Source organism: Ochotona princeps, chromosome 18 (assembly GCF_030435755.1).
Source record: "Ochotona princeps isolate mOchPri1 chromosome 18, mOchPri1.hap1, whole genome shotgun sequence".
In the NCBI taxonomy this organism is placed as follows: Eukaryota; Metazoa; Chordata; class Mammalia; order Lagomorpha; family Ochotonidae; genus Ochotona; species Ochotona princeps.
The window spans coordinates 21,877,230-21,904,484 of record NC_080849.1 but is presented as its reverse complement, the minus strand read 5'-3'; positions in this window follow the sequence as shown (position 1 = coordinate 21,904,484).

Here is a 27,255-nt window from a genome sequence, read left to right as displayed (position 1 = left end):
AATTTTGTGTGTTTACTACATAGATAATTTATTTTTTTTCCGTCCTTGGAGTCTTTTGTAGATTCTTTTTAAAAAAATGTATGTAGAGGTAATCATGTAACCTGTTATTAGAGTTCTTTTTCGTTTTGTTCTTGACTTATTGCATTGGGCAGAAATGGCAGTGCCACTGAAGGGAAGTGGGCGACAGTCTTGTCTTCCTCCCAGTCTTTGGAAGAAAGCACACCATCTGTCCCCACTGAGCACCTGTTAGCTGCAGATTTCTTACCAAGCAAGTTTCTCTGTACTGGGGTAGCTGAGACTTTCTAATCAGGAAGAAAGTCCCAGCTATTCAGCTTCTGACCCAACTCCCTGCAGGTGCATCCTGGGAGGCATTAGACGATTGCTCAGTTGCTTGGGTCCCTGCTCCTGACTCTTGCAATCAACCTGGCCCAGGTTTGACTATTGTTGGTATTAGGGGAGTGAGCCAGCAGATGGAACAGCTTCTTTCTTTCTTTCTTTTTTTCTTTCTTTCCTTCTTTCTTTCTTTCTTTCTTTCTTTCTTTCTTTCTTTCTTTCTTTCTTTCTTTCTTTCTCTCTTTCTTTCTTTCTTCTCTTTAAAAGATTTATTTATTTTTATTGGAAAGTCAGATTTACAGAGAGAAGGAGAAACAGAGAGATCTGTCCACTGACTCACTCCCCAAGTAGCTGCATTGGCCAAGATGAGCTGATCTGAAGCCAGGAGCCAGGAGCTTCTTCCAGGTCTCCCACGTGGGTGTAGGGTCCCAGGGCCTTGTTGCATCCTCTGCTGCTTTCCCAGTCCACAAGCATGGAGCTGGATGGAAAGTGAAGTAGCCAGGACACAAACTGGTGTCCATATGGGATCCCAGTGCATGCAAGGAGAGGACTTCAGCCGCCAGTCTTAGAACACCTAATCGTTCCTCACCTGATAACCTTTAGCACAAGGTTGACTGACAGCAGAAATCCTGAGGCCCCAAATGTGGACAATGCTAACTAAACAATGTGCCCCATCATTCTAAGCTGCACGGGGGTGGGGGGGGAGAAGTCTTTCCCCAGGGAGTCTCCCCAGGGGGTGTCTCCATCTCCATCCCCAGACTGTGTCTTGGGACCTTGGGGCTCAAACTCCACCCCTCTGCTGTCCCTACCCTGGTCTCTCAGCCACTGAGAAGCTGTGAGTAGGGAAAGCAGACCTTGTGGGTGGGTGAGTGGCTTTGTGTCTGGAGCTGGTCATGTCTCAGTGGTGCATGGGGTTGGGGGAGAGGAGAAGGAGGAAGTAGCCCAGGAAGTCTCCTTCTCCTACCAGTGGCCAACTTGGGCCATGGGATTTCCTGCATGTCCTTGCACAAAAGCCTGTTGGTGTCTCCAGCCCTGTTTAGCTTCTCCTCCCCTGCCTGGGGCCCCCTCTGGACACAGCTGCTGTGACAGGTGGTGGACAGGGGGCTGCCCAGACGGGGTTAGGGGAGGTCTGAAGTCCCTGGATCCACACAGGCCAGGAGTGCTGCTCTGTTGCTGCGGCAGGCAGGAGTGGCATCCCTGAAGTGGGATGGGGCTCTGGGCCAGGCCAAGATTCTCTCCAAGTTGGGATTTGGGGTTCCTCCACTCTTGGGGAAACTTTCCTCTTCCTTCTAGTATGCTTCCTTCCCTTTTGCCTTGAATGGAAGGGGCTCCAAGTTTATGATGTCTTTACCAGGGTAGGTAGTGACAGGGGGTGGAGGGACCTCTTGTGTAGCCTGTGCAGGGCAGTGTGGTCCTGAGGTTAGAGTTGAGGCTTTGCAGCCAGAGTGTTTGGGTTCATAACCCAGCTCTTCTGTGACCTTGGCTGAGTCCCTTCCCCTCAGTGGTTCACCCTCCCGATCTGTAACACAGATCAGACCCATAGAACTCAACAATTTATGGCGCTGATAGTGTCATGTGCCAGTGACGATCGCTGACTGTCATATGACTGGCTCTGGCCGGTGACCCTGAGTGGAAGTGTGGGTCACTTCCATGGCAAGAAGCTGGCAGGCCTTCTCTGTGGTCTCCCTGCCTCCTGCTGAGGACCAGCTGCCAAGTGCAGGCTGCCTGCCAGCCGGAATACCCACTCCTTGCTGAGGAGAGATGAAGCATTTGCTGCTTATTTGTGAGTGTGGAGGAGCATAGCAGGTTAGGAAAGCCTTCACAGAGAGCTTAATATCTAGGCAAGGTATGAAGGGGAATGGAAGCTGGTATGGAAAGATTTGGCTCAAGGGATCAAAGCATGATTGAACACACACTGGCCCCTGTAATGTCTCCTTGAAGGAGTGAGATCCTTGCCTTGGGGGACATGCAAGTGGATGTGATCAGGAGCATTATCCTTACAGGGTCTCTTCTTGATGTCCTTTGTTGTCACATTCCTACGTGAAATCACATCCAGCTTTTGGAGGAAAGGGTTGGGGTTGCTCAAAGTGTCTCACACCATTCAAGAGCTCACCACTAGCTACCTACAAGGACTGTGGTCATTGAGCATACAAAGAAGGTACCTACAGTCCCAATGTTGCAGCCGGGCTGGGTTCCAGAACTCTCTATGTGAGCCAGTTGTTTGCATTTCCCCATAGAAACCAAGATATAAATGGAGGTTGGTTTTCCTGGCCAGTCCACAAATTTCTTCTTAACTCACAATGTGCTTGAAGTTTGTTGTTCATCATGCGCTGTTAATTGCTTTTGGTCACCATTTAGAAAGTGGTTTAAAAGGGAAAACGCAATTCAGGTTTACACTGGGAAGTCAGGCAAGCAGACATCTCACTTGTAAGCGGCCCTGAGAGGCTGGGGGTTCCCTCGGGAGGTAGAATGATGGACAAAAATACTTGTAGGCACCAGGAACACCTTACTTGTTCCATGACTGCAGTCAAGGCTTCATGCCCCAGAAGTTTTTAACTGAGGAAAATTGTCCAACAAGGTGGGGCAAGGCAAGAAATCTAGACTCCTCTACCTTGCTGGGGTTAACCAGTCATGGTGCTTGCACATACTCAATGGCCTGACTCAGGAAGGTAACTCAGCCTTTGTTGGGCTCAAGCAAACCCTTGCTTGTAGGCAGCCCAATGGGCATGCCCCCATTGGGGACTTTGTGGTTGAAGGAGTTCTGCTCACTACAGGCAGAGCCCATCCACTCAACTGCCTCCGGATTTTGGACTGTGTGATGGAGAGGGAGAGCTGGGTCAGCTTGTGGCCAGTAAGGACTCTCATAAAGAAACCTGCTCACTACTCAGGGGTCCCAGGAGGTAAGCAATGGGCACTACTGCAGTCGGTTCAGCAGGAACTTCCGTTTCTCAATGAGATGCTAGGTTACATGCTGCAGGGAGCTCTGGCAGTGCTAAGGCCAGACCCCCTTGCATTTCCACGCTATGATCAAGTACGGTGCTCTGTGCTGGAGTGTGATTGCCCATGGAAGTGGCCCTCAATGCATGATGCACAGGGAGCTGAAGAGGAAATACCCAGCCCCCCCTTCCCATGACTAAGGCAACTTGGAGGTCTGTTCTACCTCCTAGAGCTCCCAGCAGCATGGAGCTCCAATGGGCCATTAGACATTGGCTTCTCTGTTGCTATGGAACAAGCTTGTGCAACAATTTTGTCTTGGTCCCTGGGGTGGTCAATCTTTGGTGCAAACTTAACTGGGCTAAGAGATGCCCTGATAGCTGGTGAGACCCAATTTCTGAGTGTTCATGAGGGCATTTCTGGAACAGATTACATTTGAGTCAGTAGATTGAACACAGTAGATGGTCCTCATCCATATCAACACCTAGTCTGTCTGTTAAGGGCATGAAAAGAGCCCAAAGGTGAGAATGGCAGGTCTGCTCTCTCTGTGGAAGCTGGGATAATCATCTCCTGCCTGCTGACATCAACATTCTTTTTTTTTTTTAAAGATTTATTCATTTTATTACAGCCAGATATACACAGAGGAGGGGAGACAGAGAGGAAGATCTTCCGTCCGATGATTCACTCCCCAAGTGAGCCGCAACGAGCCAATGCGTGCCGATCCGAAGCCGGGAACCTGGAACCTCTTCCAGGTCTCCCACGCGGGTGCAGTGTCCCAGTGCACTGGGCCATCCTCGACTGCTTTCCCAGGCCACAAGCAGGGAACTGGATGGGAAGTGGAGCTGCCGGGATTAGAACCGGTGCCCATATGGGATCCCAGGGCTTTCAAGGTGAGGACTTTAGCTACTAGGCCATGCTGCCGGGCCCGACATCAACATTCTTGCTCTCAGGTCCCCAGGCTCTGGAACTCACCCTAGCACCCCAATTCTCAGGCAGCAGAGGGTGACATCAGAGACTTTCCTGCCTCTCAAACCAGCAGACTCACTCTGAGTCTTGACCCTAGCTTCCTGGGATTCCCAGGGTGTTAATGCCAGATTATGGGACTGCATGGCCTTCAGAGTCTGGCAACAAGTTCAATGAGCCCCTCTGGGCTATCTCCACATGTCCACTGGCTCTCTTTCCCTGGAGAAATTTTACAGTCCCCAACAGCTGTCTCCTGGTCACATACCTGTGCACAATGGGTTCTTCTGAGTACCCTGTGCTTGTGCTGTTGGTGGCCTGACTGCTGGCTCATTCGTTCACTCCACAAATGCTCATTCATAGTTTGGAAATATTTACCCTGCTGGGTGGAACCAGAGACATGAAGCTATAAACAAACAGCAAGTTCACAAGTCTTTGTATGGTGTTTGTAAAGTCAGTTGATCAAATCAATCACCAGAGTCATTTCCAAGTCTTAGCCTTTCAAAACCGCTCTATTTCTATTTGTTCAATTATTTTGGTTTGGAATCAAGGAGTTAAGACCCATGCATCCCACAGGCAGCTGGACTTGATCTGGTTCTGGCTTTTGAATCCAACTTCTTGTTAACAGGGACCTCCAGGTAGTGATAGCGATAGCTCAAGAAGCTGGGCTCCTGCCACTCACAGGGGAGACCGGCATGAAGTTCTTTCCAACTGCAGCCTGGCGTTGACCTGACCATTGCAAACATATGAGGAATAAACCAGTGGATGGAACTGTTGGACTCTCTCTCTCTCTCTCTCTCTCTCCCTCTCCCCCCTCTCCTCTCCTCTCCCCTAATCTTTCAAAATGGTTGCTTTACAATTTTTGTTTAAATCATCATTCAATCTAGTCTATTATGTAATTGCAAAGCTTATTCACAGTTGAGTGCTGTAATTTGTGTTATTGTTTTCTTTCATTTCTTTTGCTTTTTTCTCAAAGTTAATAATTACTTTGTTGTTTTCATTTGGTTAGTTTGCATCATAGCCTTTGCATGGTTTTCCTACAATATATTTTTTCCATGAAGTGAATCATAGGGGTATATCTGTATTTCCAGATTATTTTTCTGGAGTGGTTCTTGTGCTGGGACTGATTTTTTTAAAAAAAATTATATTTATTTACTTGCATGACAGAGTTTGAGAAAGAAAGATAGATAGATGATAGAGATAAATAGATAGATAGATAGATAGATAGATAGATAGATAGATAGATAGATAGATGATAGATAGATAGAGGAGCCTCCCATCCACTGGTTCACTCTGCAGATAGCCACAAAAACCAGGGATGGACCGGGCCTAAGGCAGAAGCCAGTAGCTTCCTTTGGGCCTCCCATGTGGGTTTCAGGAGCTCAAACACTTGGGCCATCTCCCACTGCTTTTCGCAGGCCGTTATGTATGAGCTGGATCAGAAGTGAAGCAGCTGGGACACAAACTAACACCTACGTGGGATACTGGCAATGCAGGCAGCAGCTTTACCTGTTACACCATAACACAAGCCCCGTGGGACTTCTTTTATCCCTCACTTTCTCCTCTTCTTCTGTGTTGGACCTCATGTGTGTCCTGGACTTCATGGCTTTCTCCTCCTTGCTTCACTCCCTTGCTGTGGCAAAGCATTACTGGGCTAACCTGGGCACAGCAGTGGAAGGCAATGATGACAACTGTTGGAGTCTGCACTGGCGGCTCTCTGCAGCTTGAGAACCTTCTTAACTTCCTTGGGAAATGTCCTTGACTGTTTTCTTGTGTTTCCTGAGTTTACCCCCATTTCTTTTATGGTTTTTCCTTTTTTCTCGTTTCTTTCATCTTGGCTTTATGGATAAGCTACTTCTAGTATCCCCTGAGAAAGACTTTAGGGTGGCAGTTTTTAATTGGCCTGTGAAAAATGGTGCTCTCCCACCCGACTGCTAGTCTGTCTAGATGTAGTGTTCTGCAGCAGACATCATGTTCCTTTGATAAGCCAAGGGCCTTACCTCATAATTTCTTCTGCCCAAGTGGATGTTGCAAGGTTCAGGACTCTGAGTGTTACTGACTGTTCAGGCACCAACGTGCTTTTTTCCCTGGGTCTTCTGGTGGTCTTGCTCTCAATGTTAGGAGAATTCCCAGTGATGGGCGGGGCATGGGACTGCTCTCTGTTGCTGTACTGGAAGCTCAGTGGGCCATCAGTGCTCTTGCAGCAGTAAGCAGAATTACCAGAAGGACCCTGCGCCCCTGTTTTAGGTTGCCAGCTGGGTCTCTGGGTCCCCATAACCTATTGGAGGAGCTATACCTCAGGCCTGCTTCCTGCAGAACCAATGACTTCCTTCTCTCCCCTCATCTGCCACCTGAATCAGGGGCCTGGGGTTGCACATAGATATTCCCATAGATTCTCCCACATGGGCGGCAGGGACCCAAGTACTTCAGCCATCACCTGCTACCTCCCAAGTGCATGTTAGTGAGAGGCTGGAGTCATAAGAGGAGTAGCCAGGACTTGAACTGGGTGGGAGTCCCAACCAGCAGCTTTACTGCTGTGCCACACACACAGACTTTTTGATTTCTGAGAACTCTTATTTTGTTCTCCAGATGTTCTTTTTAGAGTAACATTCTGCCCTCGGCATGTTCTTGGTGGGCATTTTCTCTGAGTACATCAATGATCTTAATACTTTTCTTTTTTTAAAAAAAGCTTTATTTTTATTGGAAAGGCAGATTTATATGGAGAAGAGACAGAGAGAGACAGAAAGAGCTTCTATTTGCTGGTTCACTCCCCAAATGACAGGCAATGACTGTGGCTGAGCAGATCTGAAGCCAGGAGCTAGGAGCCAGGAGCTTCTTCTGGTCTCCCACATGGGTACAGGGTTCCAAGGCTTTGGGCCATCCTCCTGTGCTTTCCCAGGTCACAAGAAAGGAGTGGGATGGGAAGTGAAGCAAAAATTGGCACCCACATGGGACCCTGGTGCTTGCAAGAGGAGGATTATCCAGTTGAGCCATCACATTGGCCCCTATTCTTCTCCTCTTCTTCCTGCTCCTTTTCTTTCTCAGTGCATGGTCTCTGCTGCCTCTGTGTTGTTTGGTCTCTGCATTCCAAAGAAGCCTTCCAGGGAGGCTGCTCAACCTGAGCCATCTGTTTATAATTAAGGATGGGGTGGATGGGTAGGAAAAGAACACTGATTGGAAGTTGCATAGATAATCGGGGTCCACTGGCGGACAGCATTGCCGATGGGTGGATCATGGTGGGGAACTCCTGACAAGGGCTCTTGGGTTTTCCCTTTAAGTTGTAGGGATGCCCCTCAAGTTCCCTTCTGGTGGGTAAAGGTGTCAGACAGCAGCTGGAGGCTGAGTTAGGGAAAACTTGGTCCCTGCTCAGCGACTCTGTTGTGCTTCTGTGGAGACCAAGCCTCTGGCTCCCTCCTGCTCTGAGGAAGAAGCAGGTGGGTGCCCGGTGCTGTGGACAAGGTGTAGGGGAGGACCTAGGGGATCTGGGCTCCTCTGTTTCATAAGCCCCCTTATGCCAGTTCCCGAGGCTCCATGGTGATCTGTTTCCAAGCTCTCCATGAATTGTGTGGAGGATTTGGATGTGTCTCAAGGTCTCTTCCAACAGCTGAGGATTTAGCTCCTGCAGATATGCCCCAATTCCAATTTTCATGTTTCCGTTTGCTTTGCAGCCCTCACATTTGTTGCTGCAGTCTCCTCTCCTGACTTCTCGTCCTGGTGGGCTCCTGTCTTTTTAAGGAATTTCCTCCTTGGTTTCAGAGACATTTGGGAGGGAGCCAAGCTAGGTGTGTATGCAGGTCCCGCCACAGTTGCCCTTTCCCACTGTACTCTGGCTCCTCTTCCACATAGTTAGATACTGTTGGAATTCCCAGTGTCACTGACCTCTTCCCTCTGGGCCTCAGCAGGAAGGCCGGGCATCCAGGGCTGCCTCGCAAGTTGCTGCAATGGGCAGGTGGAGATCCCTTCTTTGGGGACAGAGCCCCCATCTCTCCAGGCTTCCTGAGGTTCTTTACAGAGGGAGGGAGGTAGAACTCAAAGGCTTGGAGCCAGTCAGTCATGACCAAGGGCAAACCACGCCAACAGCCTGGTTGGCATCCAGGTAGCAGGGGTTGTAGGATGGACTGCACTTGACAAATCCATTGATGCTGTTCTTATCTTGGCCTGAAGCCTGGCTGCTCTGGGGTCCAAACTCTCTCTCTTCAGACTACGGTTCACTCTTGGTTGCAAGGTGGCCCCCTCCCACATCTTGGTAGCTCTTGCTCTGGGGAGCCTGTGTCTCTGCCTGTGGGCTGATGCCAGTCTTGGCACCTTGTTGGTGCTGACCCAATGGCCACAACCTTTCTTCCTGCCTTTAACAGAATATGGATCTGTGTGGCTTCGAGCCAGCCCTGGGGCTTTCAGTCACAACAATCTCATTTTTCTGCATCATGACTGGTCTCAGGAAGAGTGACACCTGGGGGTGAGGCTGCCACCCAATTCTGGATAAATGAGGTGTGCACGGAGGCAGGGGATGGCACAGTGTAGGGTACAGTGTATGGGATGACATCCTTCCTGATGTAAGGAAGACACACAGAGAGGAATCTTCCTCCCTTTTTTTCCCTCCTGTCCTGGACTTATCATGTGGGAATGATGCCTTAGTTGGGAAGCCCTCTTGAAATCACAAGACATAAGCCCCCAAATGGAAATTAATATACTATGGTGAGTAGAATTTTCAAATGGAAAGACTGTGAGTGGTGCCTTTATTTATTTATTTATTCGACAGGCATAGCTACAGAGGAAGAAGAAGAAGAAGAAGAGGAAGAAGAAGAAGGGAGAGAGAGAGAGAGAGGGAGAGAGAGAGAGAGAGAGAGATATTTTTCATTCACAGGAGGTTCTTCTGGGTCTCCTGAGTGGGTATAGGAGTCCAAGCACTTGGACCATCCTCTGCTGCTTTTCTCAGGCTGTTCAGAGGAGCTGAACTGGAAGTAGAGCAACCAGAATTTGAACCAGTGCCATATGAGATGCTGATAGAACAGGTGGTGGCTTTGTTATCTATGAACAAGACAGCAGCTCCACTTACTTTTTTTAAATTATTAATTTGGAGTTGGCACAGTGGTTTAGCAGGTCTAATCTTCTGCCAGAGCACCAGGATTCCACACGGGTACTGATCCCTGGACATTCAACTTCTGATGCAGCTCTCTGCTAATGGCCTGAGAAAGGAGTGGAGGATGGTCCAAGTCTTGGGACTTTGCACCTCCTTGGGAGACTCAGACGAAGCACTAGCCTAGCTCTGGCTGTAGCAGCCATGTGGACGAGTTGGCCAGCAGATGGAAGATATTTCTTTCTCTTTCTCTGGCTGTCTCTCCTCTCTTTGAAACTTTGTTTTCCAAGTAAATAAATGGATGTTTTAAAATATATATTATTAATTTGAAAGGCAGAACAACAGAGAAAGGGAGGGAGGCAAAAGGGGAGGAATGGAGGGAAGGCCAGAGCGAGTGAGCGAGCGAGCGAGAGAGAGAGAGAGAGAGACCTTTTATCTACTGATTCACTCCCCAGACATCCATAATAGCCAGAGCGGGGTCAGGTCAGGCCAAAGCCAGAAGCCAAAAACTTGACCCAGGTCTTCCACATGGGTAGAAAATCAAGTTCTTGAGCCATCACCTGTTGCTTTGCCCGCCCAAGTGCATTAGTAGGAAGCTGGGTCAGAATTAGACCAGCCAGGACTTGCACTATAGGATTCTGATATAGGATGTGGTTTAACTCACTGTACCACAGTGTTGACCCCTAACCTTTTTGTTGAGTGCCTTTTGTGGGGCAGGAACTGATTTAGGTACTGAACTTGAAAGCCAAAAGCAAACCAGGAAGACATGGGAAGCACTGATCAAGTGAGATTTCTCCTAGGGCTGGTGATGCTAGTTAGCACATGTGGGAATGTGGCTGTGGTTGAGCAGCGTGCTAAGCACCTACCTGAAATCTGCACAGCAGCCCCACATACGGTGGGCAAGAGCATCGACTCCACAGCCAGTAAGCAACAGATCCCCAACCCTAACACCTCATCACTTCCTAGGCAGACAGGTCATGAGTGCCTCTTGTCCAGGCAAGAAGAAAAGACTATGATTTGGTGGGGGTGGTCTGTGTGGTTTTGATGCCAGGCCCCCTCAGTCTCTTCCTTCTTCATTTAGTTTAAATGCTCCACATCTGGCTTTACTTGGACACAGCTGTTATTGCTAATCAACCATCAATTCATCCTAGTGATGCAACCTGAACACAGAGGCAGTGGAGGACATCTGCCTGGCATGTGATGTCTTGGGGTTGGGGTGGTCTGACAGGTCTCTTGCCCCTCCCACTTTCCTCAGTTTTCCCTCAGCCCCTGCCCAACCACCTTCCCAGGCTCTCTCACAGACCAGCCTAGCAAATCCACTGTGGCCTGCCCTGAGACTCTGACTGCTTCACCTCTTCTGCCCAACCCAAAGCTGGGACTCTGTCTCTGGAGCCTGAGGCATTTGACTCAAAGTCCTGGGGCTCTGCTGGGAGTGCAGCATTGGGGTTATGCTGATGGAGGACCATGCCAAGGAATACTAGGTGTGTACTCTTGAACCCAGGGCAGACTTGGGTTGTAGAAACTTCCTGTTCAGAAGGGGCTCATGTGTAAGCTTGCTACTCCCTGCTTTCTTCCAAGGCTGTGTTTGAGACCCAGCCCAGTGGGTGGTGGCAACCAAAGGGATGGTGCCTTGCTTCTGGAGGTTGGGCACAGAGCACCCTGCAAAGCAAGAAGGAGCAAGAGTCTCACAGCAGTGGGAGGGGGGCCGGGAGGTATGTCCTGGGTGTGTCGCCACATGTGGATTCTGCATCTTGGTCTTGGGTAAAGCATTGAGCACCAGGTGAGCAGGCCTCAGGAATCACTGCAGACAGGTCTAAGAGGGACAGAGGGACAGAACTTGACCTTCGTCATTCATTTTGGTAGGCTTCCTCCTGGGTCTTCCATGTGAAGCCTGCAAACATGCATGAAACACTGACTTTGGCAGTGGATAGAGATCACAGGAGAACCCCCAGTAAGTGAATTTTTTTCAAGTCTGTTGTATTTATTTGGGTTTTAGCTAATGGGAGGGGAGAAGAAATCGGTTATCCCAGGGAGGTGGAGAAGAGATAGGAAGCAGGAGCAAGTCTAGGCTATTCCAGTTCTAACTCAGCCATGAATGGCTGGGACTTTGTTCACAGTCCTGCTACTGAATCTCAAATTCCTCACTTTTAAAACAAGAGCTGGGCAAGGCAATTATGAGGTTTCATTCTGAAAGACGCCACTGCATTTGTGCCTCTAGAACACTCTCTTACATAATGATTCTGCAGTTACCTTCATTTAGCCCTCATGATAAATGCTTGAAACGTTTTGGCAGGTGGCATTAATATCCCCATTAGAGAGGTGGATATGTTGAGGCTGAGGAACTCTCCCTTCTAAGCCACAATGCATGCTTATTAGCAGGAGGTTTATGTCTGTAGATGGATATTGGTGTATTGGGCAATGTGGGCATGTGTCAAATTTTTCAGCTACATGAACATGAAGGGTGCAATTATTAGGTGGATTCGTGACCACAGGCTGACTTTACTGGTCTTGTCTTCGGTGACTTCTGTTAAATGGATGTTCTGTGTTAGAGAATAGTTTACACTCCACACATCAAGCAGGGATTCACAAGTGGTAGCAGGAGGCAAAGCAGTGCTGGGCAAGCAGAGATGGACAAGGAAAAGGAAGGAACTGAGAGCTGAGTGGCCAGGCAAGAGCTGTGTACTCCAGACGTTTTAACTCCTTTGCTCCTCTCCTTAATCCTATTGAGGAAGGTTACTATCATCAGGCCCATTCTGCAAATATGAAACCAAGGCCTGGGACAGTGGACCAGCTTTCCCCAAGCGTATAAGGGTCAGAGTCGGACTGTGAAGCCAGGGAATCTGATCTGAGGGTTTGTACCCTAACGATTGTTCCTCAAGGTCAGGTGAGGCAGTCAGGAACCTTCATGAGTTGCTCTGGTGCAAGGTAAGATGAAAAAAAAAGGACTTCCCCAAAGCTAACGTGCTTGCAGAGTTATTGGCTCACCGTCTGCTGCTGGCTGCCCCTCCTTCTAGAGAGCAGTTCACGGCAAGAGCCATAAAGTGCTCCGTATTTGCTGTCTGCAGAACGCCAATCCTAGAAATGTATTCAAGTCCAATTAAAGCGTCAAGCAGTTTATTGTATGATGTGTAATAATAAAAAAGGGAGCAAATTAAGTGTCCTAGAATAACATATGATTAAGTAATTTCACAAGACATTAATTTGTTGGAATGCTGTGAAAACATTTAACATGATAATTACAAAGACCGCGTAAAAGGATAGGAACATGTTTCTGACAAAATGTTAAGTTTAAAAAGCAGGATTAATACACACACACACACACACACACACACACACACATATATATATAGGTTATGAAGATAACTCTAATAGACAGGTGGACTATCTAAGCCTGAAAGCGAACAAGAAGAAATTCTAGTATTTTGGTATTTGTTAGTCTTTCCATTTTTTTTTTCAGATTGTTATTAGGAATGAGGCTTCTTGCACAGATAATGAGTAAATGACAAGCTGGTGGCAGGAGTGGTTGAAGTGGTTGTGTGAGGGTGAAGTTGCTGAGAGGGTTTTTTTCTCCCCCAGTTCTCTGTGGGTGGTGGCCAGGAGGCTAAGCTGAGCAAGTGGACTTGGCCCTGAGGAACCCAGGGGCTTGAGACAGCGCAGGGCTGAGTTGGGGGGATTCTGCTGAAAGCAGGGCAGCAGGCATGGCTTTCCTAATGCTATCGTCTCCTTCCTGTCACATTATTTCTCCTGGTAGCTATTTGATCTCAAAGTCTTACTAGTCACTTTCTCTGGGGGCCAATGTTTGGTTCAACAGGGAAGCCCCTGCTTGGGAAGCCACCCCATTTCAGAGTGGTACCCCAATGACTCCATTTCTGACCCAGCTTCCTGCTTGTGGGAATCCTGGGAGGCGTCAGATGATGGATTCAGGGTAACTGTCCTTGCTACTCATGTGGGAGGCCTAGAATGAGTTCCTAGCTTTTGGCTTGGGTCTGGTCCAGGCCTGGCTGTTGTGGACTTCGGGGGAGTAGTGAACCAGTGGATGGAAGATCTCCATTTCTCTGCCTTAAACAAAAAAGGGGAGGGTCACCCCATCCCCATCCCTGGGTGCCTTGTTTCCCCAGCCTCCGCAGTGCCCCCAGCCTCCCATGCGGCTGCTCTCCTCTGCACTACGGAGCTCTGTGAGACACCTCTGGGCTGCAGGGGCCAGGGTTTGGATGCCATGACTCAAGCATGGGGTGTATCAAAGGACTTGACAGTTGCCCTTGACTCTGAGTGCAGGACAGGCTGGGTTGGATTTCATCCCTTGTGTGGTCTCACCACTCAGTTATACCAGAGTGGATCAACCTAAGAGCCCCTGGGTTTGAAGAGAAGCCCCCAGGGAGCCAACATCCTTTCTGTCCCTCCCTCTCCCCGCCTCCACGCCTTGCTGTCTGCTGCTCCACCCCAACCCCGCAAATCGAGGATGAGCCCAGCTTCTGGTCTAGGTACGGACATGGGAGCCAGGTCTAAGGGGGTGTGTTAAGCCCTCACAGCAGGTGGACAACAGGACTTTGAGAGGGGAGGCGCTTTGCTTCTGTCTTGCGAGACATGGGCCAGCCCGCCTTGGCCACGTGTGACACGGTGGCTGAGCCTCTACGTGAGAATCCGCAGGAGCCTCGGATGTCACACATCTGCCGGAGACTGTGAAGTGGGCGTGTCTGTGCACATGGCTGGCTGTGCTCGCGTGGCTGCAGCGAATGGTGGAAGGGCAGCCTGGGTTTTGCTGGAGCGTACCTTTCGGTAGAGGTGGTGTGGACCTCTTATGGTCTCAGAGGCTCTTAAGTCAACAATGACCATGAGATGAGCTTTGGGCTCTGCAGGAAGCAACAGTGGGGTGGGCCAGGCAGGGAGCCCAGGGGGGTGCAGGTGTTACCTGCGTCTGCATGGTGCATCCCTCTGTGCATTTTTGGGAATGCGCTCTTGCCACGCAGTGCGGGTCTGCGCCCAGATCCTGTGGGCCGCGCTGCTGGCTCTGTGGCGGCCGCACTTGCTCCCGCAGCAGGCTCTGCACGTGCGCAAGCCTCCCTGCGCACGCCCCCGGGTGACCCACGAGCGGAGAGCAGAGACCTCGAGTCGTGTGCATTTGGTACGCTCGTGCCCGTCTTTCTGCATTGACGGACGCACCTCCACATGTCTGGGAGCACGTCGCTCTCTGCATGTGTGCACGTTCCATGTGCACGCCGCCCGGCTCTGTGTGCAGGGGCGCTTTGCGTGCGCGCGCTCCAGCTGTTCGGCCGCTCGGGACCCGTGCGGGGCTCCACGTGTCCCGCGGGGCTGAGCCTTCCCCCCACCAGCGCCCCGCAGTGGGCCTCGGCCATTGGCCGCCCGCATCCCTCCTTCTCCCCCTCTCTCCACCCTCCCCCTCCGCCACCCGCGCGCCCGCGGTCCCTGCTGTCCCCCGCGGTTCCGGCGAGGCCGCGCCGCGCTGCGCTCAGCTCCCATTGGCTGCGCGCGCCTTTGTGTGGCGGCAGCTGCGGCCCCAGCGCCTTTGAATGTCGAGAGGGGCCGGGAAGGGAGCCTTTCCATGGGCCATCTGTCTCCCCGCCAGCCGCCGCCCCGCCGCCGCCCGCGCCCCGCGCTCCGCCTCCCGCCCCGGCGGCTCCCGCAGCCCCGCCGCCGCCCGCGCCCGCGCCCCGGAGCCGCGCCACAAAGGGCCCGCGCGCAGCCGCCGCCGCCGCCGCCGCGCGAGGAGCCAGGATGGTCCTGGTCCACGTTGGCTATCTCGTGCTTCCAGTGTTTGGCTCTGTGCGAAACAGAGGTATCGCTTTTTCCTTTCGGGGTCTGCTTCGGAGCGTGGATCGCCGCAGGCACCGGGCGGGGGGCGGGTGCAGCGGGCGGCCGGGGGCTCAGGGCACACCCGCGAGGACGCAGGGGCCAGCGGTGGCTTCTCCCCATCCCCTTTTTGGGGGACCCCCGAGTGTCGGGGTGGCCGCCCCTCGTGGGAGCTTTTGTAGTGAAGTTAGGGTTTGGTGAATTCGGGTCCCTCCCGCCCCAGTCCCCGTTTTTATTCTTTGCTGCGGACGTGGTTCCCCCCAAATCCAACCCCTTCCCCTAATACCTAGCCCTGAATGCACGAAAGGAGATGCGAGACCGTGTGTGTGTGTGTGTGTGTGTGAGAGAGAGAGAGAGAGAGAGAAAGAGAGAGAGAGATTCTTTGCTCTCCGTGATTCGCTTTTTTTATTTTAAGTATGTGTGTTTTGTGTTACATGTGTTTTGCATTTCTTCATTTTTTTTTTTTTTTTTGGTTGGTCATGAACCCCAATGGCTGGCTATCTGGGACCTGGGTATCTGCCCTGTCCCATACCCCAGCCCTTACCCACCCGTGGGCTCTTGCACCATCTCCCACCTCGGTCTTTTCTCCTCTGCACCCCTTTTGTGTCACCGCCCTCGTGCTGCGGCCCTGCTACCCCTACCCCCGCAGTTGTCTTGCTGTGACAGTTGCGTTAGGGGTTTGAGATGCCTGTGTGTGTGTGTGTGTGTGTGTGTGTGTGTGTGTGTGTGTGTGTGTGTGGTGTGGTGTCTGTATGTGTGTGTGCGCGCGTGTGCCTGTGCGCGAGTGTGCGCGCGCGCCGCGAGACTCCGGCGGGCGCCGTGTGGCGCGCAGCCCCGGACCCGGCCGCTGCCCCTGCCCCTGACGGTGGTGGAGCCAGCAGCAGGCCGGCGCGGCCTTTGTTTTGAGCTGTGACCTGTGGGGTGTGTTTGCACAGTCCTCGGTTCCCTCACATTCTGCGGCAACAATAGCCTGCTGTCTGTCCCTCTCCTCCCTCCCCACCCCGCATTTCTTCCATTTTTCCTTGAATCAAAAATTCCCAAAGTCAATCCCAGATACATTTAGATTCATTTTTTTTTTTTTTAATTCTGCCTCTGGACTCACATTTCTCTCCTTGGAAATGTTTCTTCTATCCTCTCCCACTCCACGTCTGCTTAGATCCCTGCTGGCTAGAGCCCACCCCTCCCTGCTCTCTCTCACACAGGCTGCTGTCTTCCGGTGGCCCACCGGGGCCGCCCCTCCGAGTTGGGAGTAGGGGGTTCGTAGGGCCAGCGCTTTAGTGCGCCCAAGGAGGCCCCATTGGGCCAGGACAGGGAAGCCCAGCCCTCCTCCCTGGTCCCACGCCTCTCCAGGACCCACAAGGGAAGGTTGGCCCCTCCATAGGGTTGTTGGAACCGCAGATTCTTTTTTTATTTTATTATTATTTTTTTAATTTTTATTTATGTGTGTGATGATAGAATGATGACATTCTGCATTTATCAAATCTTTTTTTTTCTTCATTGTGTAGCTCAGTGAATGGTCAACTCGCGGCTGTGTGCTCTGTGACCCTTCTGCTCCGCATTTAGCTGTATTGTGACACCCCTCTTAACCATTTCCTGTCTCCATCTGAGGAAGGCATTGCTATTTAAGCGGCAGTATCCCCTATCTCAGGCCAGCCTAGCTGGGTTTGGGGTGGGGGGAGTGGTTGCTTGAGGAAGAAGAGGGATGGGGGGTTGTGTTTGTTGGATGATCCCTCCCTGAAATGCCACCCCTTCCCCCAAGACACAATTATCTCTTATTACTTGGCATTTCCTCTTAAAACGGGTGTGGAACATTTCACTAGGCAGAAATTCAAAAATGATTAAGAAGGATGTTGAGCCTGAAAGTATAATTATCCTGATTAAATCATTATCATCCTCATTAATACCACCGATCTCTAAATACCGTTGCAGGGTGCCGATTCCATGTTTTGAAATTCAAATTGTTCAGCTGCCTTTAAATTTTATTTTTAATACTCCCCCTACCCCACCCTGCATCCCCCAATCCAGCGAAAGCAAATTTTGCCCATCAATTTAAGTTTACTTTCATGGCAAACACGCCCGCAGGAAATTTAGACTCAGGGCTGAGTTGGGCTGTGGGTAAAAATATCTGGCACAATGTGTTAAGACTTCATGACCTTCCGATAGAGGATACTAATGCTTAACTTCAACAAGGTCCTAAGCCACAATCTTTGGTAAAAGTATTAGCTAGTCTGCCAGCTTAAATCTGTTCTTTTTAGTTTTCATTGTAGTAGGGTAGGTGTAGGCCATTTCAGAATAGATGTAGAGAAATAACCATTTTTGTATCTTCATCTTGTTTAGCTGAGTACATTGCTCTGTAAATCCCTGTTAAGTGGATACCTTTTGCCTTGGCTTGGAGACTGTGGCACCCTATTTTTCGGTTATCCGGGTGGCTGTTGGCAGCACCCAACCACAACCGAGGATTATGTGTAGTCGGAGGCAAAAATACCAAATCAATCTCTCTATATATGAAAATGGTGAAATGGCAGTTACTGCTATAAATGATCTCTGACAATTTGGTAGCATTGAGGTCCAGGCTTAGTGGAGAGCCGTGGCCAGAGGGCCTTAATTGTTTAATTGTACAATGTCCAGAGTATCTTTGGACATCTGCCCTGGCCCTCAGAGCTGCCTTTTAACAGACGGCTCCCTTCTGCTGCCTGGAAAACAAAACAGCAACACTCATGAAAGAATCAGACCCCTGCTTCGAGGGTCCTTCCAAAATAACCATCTTGAGGAGCCTCCCCAGACTGCCCAGTGGCAATCTGAAAAGACAAGAGGTTATAAAACGAAAGAACAAAAACCAAAAAGAATCCCAGCAAAATGGTTTTCCATTAAACAGGGGTAGCGTGTTCTGCTGTGCCGAATTACTTCCTGTTCTTATTTTGTGGGTAATTTTTTCTGTATCAAATATCCTTTTGGTTGTGTATCTTTTTCACCTTTTCTTGTACTAAAACTAAAGCATGATCTGTATTTTTTTACATCTCCCCAGTTGACAATGTACAGCGCTCGGTTAGAGATGTACCCTGCTGAACCGTACTGTGGTCGTGTAGCCCCGGGCCATCTGCTCATTGTACGCTGCTTTTGTTCTGTTGCCCTTCCGAAGCATGGTGGCCCAGCCTTTTTTTTTGTATCGTGTGCATGATGACATTGTTACACACAGAATCCACTAATACTAATATACAATCTCTCAATAAAGAACTAGTTTTTCCTATATTAACCTAGTGTGCTTTTTCTCTTGCTGTTTTCCCATTTATTGTCGTATCCTGCTGTTTAGATCCCCTCGCTTCTCTATCCCCAGCCTCACCCACCCCCCACCTCCCATTGTAAGATTCGAGTGAATGCCTTTTCTTTTACTCCGCCCCCGCCCCTCCCTTTTTGTTGGTACAGATATGGTGGCTTTAATCTCATCTAGTCCATATCTATTTGACAATAGCCATTTTGGGCCGTGGGAGGGGTCAGTTGTCCAGTCCCTGAAACAGCCCACCTGCCTAGAGAGCCCCTGTCTCTGGCCATCCCTGGGGATTGAGCAGCCTCCCTGTATCATCTTAGTTTCCAAATTACATGGGCATTCCCTTTGTGATGCTGGTGAAGAGAAGGGGGTATACCACTTAGATTGAGAGAAGGGATACTGTTCTTAACTAGCAATCGTGTAGCATTTCAGACTCGCCTGCAAAAACCCATTTTGAGTTGTGTTTTAACTTTTCTGTTGATTGTCTCATCGATCGACTGTCCTGATAAATCATGCTGGGGGTGACATGTGACCACGTAGTTGGAGCCGAGACCTGGAATTGTTACAGGCGGCTCTGTGCTATGCATATGAAGAGCCCTGGGATGGACCAGGTTAAGTTGCGCATGCAGCTTCTGGGTAAGGAAGATGATGTTCCAGACACCAGCCGAGGCCACTCCTACCCCCGATCCCAGGGCCAGTAGCTGGGAGGGCACTTTACTCTAGCAAGAGGGGCCATGTCCTTTACAGGCTGTGGGCTGGGTAAAGCTGATTAGAGCTTCAGTGCCTGACAACTGCTTCATCTGGGGCCCTGCAGCCTTTCTTCAGTGAAAGAAAGCCAACTCAGCCATGGGCGAAGTGTGTACACATGTGTGTGCGTATGTGTGCATGTGCAGGGGTGTGTGTGTGTGTGTGTGTGTGTGTGCACATGTGTGTGTTGGGTCTGGGAGGGGATCAGGAGAAAAGTCAAGACCTGCCTCCAGACTGAATTGGAAGAAGAACCCTTAAAATGTGTTTTCCTCATAATTGCATTGGAGAAGCTGGTACAGCTGGACTCCTGCCCTCTTCTCCCCCTGCAGTAAAACCCAAATTCAAACATTTGTCAATTACACCTGTTCAGTTTCAGCCCAGAACAGGTCTTGCTAAATGAGGCCTTTTAGTCACCAGAGGAAATCAGCTGATTAAAGAAATTCATGATTCCTTCTGAAGGGTCTTCGAGTGGGAGCCTCCACCCCTTTGGCTTACTGGGTTGTTTGCTGGGCTCACCTGCGCGCCTTTCACTGACCACCGCTTCCTTGCCTGCTGAACGGCTTCTGAGACTCCTCTCTCCCGCAGACCTGCCCCTTCTGCTTTGGCCTTTTGCCCTTCCAGGCTGGATGGGAGAGCTGATTTACTGTGATATGGGGGCACACAGGGATGGCCCCAGAGGAGAGATGCAGGCCTATCAGGTTGGCCCTTCAAGGAGCTTGCGTTCTTCTTAGAAACCTTTTTTTTTTTTTTTAAATTCACACAAGGTTTTTAATTGTGTTCTTGGACTGACAAAGCCTAATGACATCTGTCTCCCCAACCCAACCGCAACAATAATAAAACCACCCACTGAACAGGTGCTCTCATTTCTTACCTAAAGAATAATGTGGCTTAGGAGATCAGTTTTAATCAACTCCAAGATCTGATGACACGAAATTAGTGCCATGTGTGCCAGGATTGTTTGAGAAATTCAGGATAGGTTAGCAACCTAGTAATGATATATACAGGGTTAATGGAAAATCTATGCTAGTCCTTTACAAGTGTGCCCTAGATTTGGCTCAGATGGTAGGAACTGAACGCTTACATATTAAGGAGACGTCCCCTTTGACTGGATGAGCCAAGAACTGCAAAGGTCTCCTGCTTTGTGTTTACTCCACCAACCATCTGACCTATATCTCTTTTAATAACTTTGGCTCCAGGAGTTGGGGAAAACCAGCTGTGAAGTATACTTGGTAAGAGGATGGACCACAGGTCTTGGTCTTGGCTCTTTCTGAACAAGAGGACTCCCTTGAGACTAGTATCAGATAAGATCCATTTAATTAATGAATTTTTAAGTAATAATTTTGCATCAGCCCACAGATCCTGTTAGTTATTCCAGGTTTGGAGTGGTGAGGTGTGGTAGGGAGGGGAGAGCCGTTTGAGAATGCTTTAGGCCCTGCAGACAGAAGGCAAAGGCTGGGCTGGGTGTCAGGTCTTGCTCTCACCTGCTGACCCACTGTTTGCCCATGGCCTTCTCACCCTCAAGAGAGGGTTCTGCAATGTCAGTCCTGAAGAGCCTCAGCAGTTCCTAGGCTCCTGGCGGGCTGTATCTTGGTGCACTCCTGAGGCCAAGGCCAGGAGGTGGCAGGTCCGCGACTCTGACGCAGGGCTGAACTTTGCTTTTTACTGTCCTACCTTGTCTTGATAGTCCAAATGTGCAGGACACTCGCCTGAGTTTCTCCATGGGTCTACATGGCTTTTACCACCATGTGGGTGGTATTTTCGAGAGAATTGGGGAATGGGAGAGATTGACCCGCAAGAGACTCAGATTTGGGATGAGAACGAAGAGCAAGGATTCATGACCCCAAAGCTGAATCATTCACAGCGCCTGTACTTCATGTGTTCAGTCATTCATTTCTTCACTCACACACTCCTTCGTTCATTTAGTGAGCAGCTATGTGGGGGCTAAGCACCAACGGACAGCCGAGGCTGGGAGCGGAGAGCTTAGGAAGGTAGGTGCCAATCCAGATGCTCTGTGCCCAGATCAATGACAGAACATCCTGACTGTTGAGGTTGTCTTAGAGGCCATCCAGTCTTGACCTGGAAGGATGAACTCAGGCCAGAGCCCTGAGCATCATCTGAATGATGACCACGATAAAACCAGCTGATAAGCTACTCGGAGGCACCTGGCACACGGTATGTGTTCCCCTCCGCTTCACTTGTAGGAGTTTCCTGCCCTGGGATCACATAAAATCAGAGATGGCCTTGGTGAGGAGGTGGGGATGTCACAGGAAAGGGGGAGCTGGCAATAGGTGGTGGGGAACCAGTGTGGCTGTGGCCAGGGACTCTGCCGATTGAGCCAGGGTAGAGAAGCACTTGATCAGGGAGGGATGTGAGTGTGTGCACATGTGTGATAGTGGGTGTGCAAGGACACATGTGTCCCTGTTACCTTACACAGGTACAGAATGCTGTGGGGATGCCTGACAGGGTACAAGACAATGAAGACACGTAAGACAGATGTGATACATCTGTTTTGGGGAGAAGTACAGTGTTTGGCATGGAGAAGCCAAGACGCCACAGTGGCAGTGGGAAGGGTGTTGCAGCGATGTCTGGGACTTGAGATTTTTAGGTCTTTATGACGCAGGTTCCGGGGTGGGCTAGAAAGGCATTTTAGTCTTAAAAGTTCCCTCACATTTACGGGACCTCCTCCCCCAACACATCTGAGACCCCGAAGTAGGGGGTACATGTCACCCTCCAGCCCAACAGGATCTTTGAATTCTCAGTCCTCTGAGAGCTCAGTCTGAGCAAGTGGCATCTCATTTTGCCCTTCCACAGCAGACAAGTCCATGGGTCTGCAAGCAGGATTGGTCCCTTCTCCCAATGGCAGAAGGGAGGTGGGGCTGGAAGGAGGAACCCCCCCCACCACCCTCCTGAGAGCAGGGTGGGCACAGGACAGGGTGGGCGTGTGATCCTTGAGTTGGTCCCAGGTGCAGGACCAGTAGAGACCAGGGGACCAGGGACTCAGGGCCACCTACACTGCCCTTTGTGGTTTGCAGGCTGCCAGGAACACATCAAAATCAAGACAAGCAGGAGCATGCAGTCTCTTCACCATGTCTGGTGAGCCCGGGTTGCAGTGCAAGTAGATTCCTCGTCTGTCTGGGAGATGCCCCTCCAACTCCTGGCCTCTTACGCTCCGACAGGATCTCATTTCTCAATGGTGCTTTGCAAGGCCCACAAGGAGACTGAGGGACAGGGAGGGTACCTGGAGGGCCTGAGGACTCCCCTCCCATCCCCATCCCCCAGTAGGAAATGTGCTAGAAGTTGGGGCCATAGGCAGCAGCTTAGGATAGCCCAACCCGCACTATTAAGGGGAGGTGGGCTCTGATTCCCGTTGAGACGATGGCCTTGGAGTTCCACATCTTGGGCAGCTTTTGCACCTGCTCTTCAGTCATCTTGCTGTCTTCACAGACTGTATCTATAATGGAGGTGATAGAATCGCATTTTGGGCAGTTCAGAACCTAAGCCAAAGAGGACGGTGTGTATTCATCTGTGTGCCATTTGTCTGCAGAGCAGCAAACACGGTGTGCATCCAAGCTCACGTCTCCACTTTTGATTTCCTCTTATGTCACAGCCTTTTGCCTTGGGCTAGTGTTTCCACAAGCATCACTTTGAATGGCTGCACAGTGGTCCACTTGAAGTATGTGGGGGAGGTAGCTGCCCATTCAGGTTTGATGATCCCTTGTTGCACTCAGATTGTCACAGATCCCCGGGGCCATTATATGTGTGGAGGAGGCAGTCAGGGGACTGGCTCTCAAGGACCACTCCTGCCACCCACAGGTCCTAACAGGGGTTGGGCAGGCAAGTCAGAGAGGGCTGGGGAAGGGGTAAGGTGAACTGGCCGGAAGCCTGGATTCTGGTCCTTGCTGTGGCACCCAGTTCCCAAGAGGCCTTCAACATGTCTGTTTCCCTGTCAGCCCAATGTCTGGGTTATGGCAAGTGCTTGGCACAGTAAGTGATGCCCAGGGAAGGATTAAGAAGCCAGAGCAGTCGCTGTGCCTAGTATGGCTAATGGGCCAGGCAGTATAAGGGAAATAGTTCTGTCCTAGCCCTGTTATGTCAGTCTCCCATGTGAGACTTTCTGTCTGCTGAGGGAGATAATCGATCTAATTGCCCCTTCCTGCTCTAAAGAGCTGTGTTCCCCCCACCCCTCGCTCTCTCTCCTGGTGAGAATAACTTCCATTCCCAAGCCTCTGTCTTTTCCTGAGGACAGCAGCCAATGGGCCCCTTAGTCCTCAGAACTCCGAACCTTTCTCTGACCGCAGACATTGTGCCTGTTGGATGTCGGGAGGAGGGTGCTTATGTCGCCTGCCTGTCTGGTGGCCTGTCTGGAACATGGGTGACACCAAGAAAGCACAGACACCAAGTCCTCCTGACCCCAAGCAAGCTGAGGGTTGGAAAAAGGCTCCCTTGCATGAAAAGCCTCCCAACCCATGAGGGGTGATGATGGTCACCCACACACAGCCTGCTGGGTCTCCCAGATCTCCTTCCCAGTGGCCTCTGACACCTGGGAGCGGAAGTGGGGCTGCTGACTCAGCGCCAACACCTATGGTGGAGGAATGGAGAGGAAGTGAGAATTCAGCTAACACCTGTCTACAGGAGGGGCTGCAAGTTTCCACAGCTGCTGCTCCATTCTGGGGCCGGGCGGGAGGGAGAGGGCAGGCAGGCTCCCTTTCTTTTACCCCATCCTTCTTCCCCCAGCCATTGGCTTACCTCCAGGAGGTGATAGGGTCCCCATGTCACTACCTTCTTGAGAGACCACCCACTCACCGCCTGGAAGAGCTTCTGCTGCCGTGTGCTGGGCAGGTTGGTGGGTTCCTGCAACCCAAATCCTTTTCCAGGCCCCTTGACCTTACCCACCTCTCTACCCACTAGACGAGCTGGTCCTCTTTCTCCGTGCTGCCCGTCTGCCTCTGGCCCATCAGGGTGTGTGTGTGTGTGTGTGTGTGTGTACCTCCTCCTGAGGCGGGCGACATGGTGGAGGTGCTGTCCCAGGCTAGGTTCCATCACTGTCTGCCTCCCATCAGCTGCACAGCCTGAGTTGCGGAGGCCAGGGCCCTGGACTCAGCTGTGGCCGAGGAGGAGGCAGGACTGAAAGGGGGAACCAGTTAGAGTTGGTGCAGAAGGGGAGCTGGACTCAGGGTGATTATGAGGCTGCCATGGAGCCAGGGGCAGCTGGAGCGGGGACTGGGCCACCTGAACCCAAAGGCCCTTTTTTCAGTAGGAGGCACGTGGGATGAGGTTCTATGGGGTGTGGACAGATGAGGTAGGGGTAGCATTGAGAAGGGGTCCAGGAACTGACCTGAGGTGATGTTTCCCTGCTGTGTCCCCTAAAGGATTTCTGTGCCATCCTAAAGGATTTCTCCTAGGGGTGAGGTAGAGCAGGGAAGGAGAGAGTTGGAAGTGTGAACAGTCAACATGCCCAGCTCATAGGACATTTACAACACCTGTGAGGGCCCCAGGGAAGGGATGTCTTGCTCTGCCACATTCAGGCTTTTGGGGAACAGCTATGTGCTTGGAGGCCGGCAGGAATGAAGGGCCTGGAAACAGTGGGATTCCCAGCATTCCTGCCAGCTGGGAGCAAGGAACTCTTAGGCTGCCTGCTACGAATGCTACTATTTGAGTGAGAATACAGACCATGGAGGTCAAATTCAGGTCAGGCCTCTCTCAGACACTGGGTACTACTGGGGAGCAGGAGTGAGAGGGATGGATGCCTCACATTTGCCACAACAGCCCCTTCTTCCCAACCTCATAGAGACCCAAGCTGCCCCATGTCTGGAGTTGCAGAGCTGGTCCCTGGATCCCAGGCAGGCCAGGGTACTAAAATGCTGTTCTCCCCTGCCTCACCCTGCTGGACCTACCCAACAAGTAGCCTTGACCATGTGGCTGCAGCTGCCGTGCTTAGGACCCAGGAAGAACACCAGTCCTCAGAGTGAAGTGAGTCTAGCGGCTAACGTCCTCGCCTTGCACACACCATGATTCCATGAATCCTGCAGCCCTGCTTCCCATCCAGCTCCCTGCTTGTGGCCTGGGAAAGCAGTCAAGGACAGCCCAAAGCCTTGGGACCCTGCCCCCACGTGGGAGACCTGGAGGAAGTCTCCTGCTGCCCGCTCTGCAGAGTGGAAGCCGGGACTGGGAGCAGAGCCTGTGTGAGAACCCCTGGGATGGGGCTTTTGGATGGGTATGCCTAAGCTGGGACTATCCCCAGTGTGCTAAGGGGCCTTCTTCTTGTGGCAAAAAGCATGAGGCAGGGGCACTGCCTATATTTGCAGTGCTCTGCAGCCTCGTTACCACTTTGCGTTTCCCTGAAACTTGTTTCAGTCCTTTCAAATGAAGACCAAATGTTCTCTTGCCTTTGGTACCTACTCCCAGGTTGGCCAAACAAGGACTGGGCTTGCTGGAGTTTCTTGGAGCTGGATCCCAGGGGTCAGTGGGGCCAAGAAGGATGAAGTGAGTAGCAGAGAAGGCATGAATTTTTTTTCAAGATTTATTTATTTTTATTGCAAAGTCAGATATACAGAGAGGAAAAGAGACAGAGTGGAAGATCTTCCGTCCGATGATTCACTCTCCAAGTGACTGCAATGGCTGGTGCTGCACTGACCTGAAGCCAGGAACCAGAAACTTCCTCCAGGTCTCCCATGTGGGGGCAGGGTCCCAAGGCTTTGGGCTGTCCTTGACTGCTTTCCCAGGCCACAAGCAGGGAGCTAGATGGGAAGCAGGGCTGCAGGATTCATGGAATCCTGGTATGTGCAAGGTGAGGACGTTAGCCATTAGACTCTCGCACTGGGTTCCCAGGTCATGGATTTTTGCTGTCAGTCTTTGGCATTCCTACCTACCAACCACGAGACTTCGGACCTCACTGAGCCTCCGTCTTTGCTTCTGAAAACAAGAGTTGACTTGATTGACATGAACCCCAATATGAAAAGGAAAGGAGAGTGAAGGGATTCAGAGACACATGAGGGACAGAGTGTGTGTATCACACTGGACAGTGCCTAGCAGAACTGGTGGCCCTCTGAACGTACACAGACACACACACACACACACACACACACACACACACACACACACACACACCTGCCCAGGCAGACTCCTGAGAGAGTAGACTGCCCAGCATTAACTGCCTTAAGCAGGGGTGGGGTAGAGACGTTCGAGGCATTGCTGGCATCTGGCTCCAGCCTGGCAGGGATGTCCCCTGGACACACTCCTAGAGTAGGTGGAAACCTAACATATGTGGCTCCCAGAGGGCCCTGGTGGCCAGAACATGTGGCTGTGCCCGGGGAAATCTTGGCACACGGGTGTGGGGAGAGGTGACTGAGGCATGAGGAGTTAGGAGGGCCTCCTAGAGGAGATGGGACTGGAGCTGGCTCCTGAGAGGGAGAGCGGCAGCCCCACTGGGCCTGGGCAAGCTGCTGGGTCTGTCCTGCCCTCTCCCATCTAGGCCAAGATCTGATCCAAGAGGGGAATGTCAGAGTCCTGTGGCTGTCATTCTTGTGTGAATTTCTTTTTTTTTTTTTTTTGTTTTTGGAGCATTGGGCCCTTGCATTTCATCGCCATCCCTTCCATTCTAGATACCTCCCTCGCTACTCCTCTCCCTAGCCCTGGCAGTGACACCCACAATCCCCTGGGTTCTTTCCTAACCCCTCTGCCCAGCTAAGCTGCCTGAGTCCTCAGCTGGGCAGCTGCACTGTTCACTGGAAGTCAATTGGAGTGATGAGGCTGCCCGAGGGAGCTGGGGCTCATGGCCTCCCTCCACAGTGAGCAGCTTTCTTGGGTGCCTGGGCTCCCCTTCACTGAAGCTTAGGGTACTGATGCTTGCCTATTGGGTGGAGAGAGGACTGAATGGGAAGAGTAAAGCCCCGATGGGGCCCTGGCAGAGGTGGTTGTGTGTGGCTGCCTGCTCGTGAGGCATTGCCACCTGCAGACCCTGACTGCTAAGACTTGGGAAGGGTAATGGAAATGTGTAGGGAAAATTCTGAGCCTCAGCATTCTTACCTGCAAGATGGAAGTGAAAACAGCAGTCCTTCAATACAATAGGGTTGCAATGAGGCTGGGGTGCCATGGTGGATTGGCTTCCAGGTGTGCACTGCATCCCTGCGCT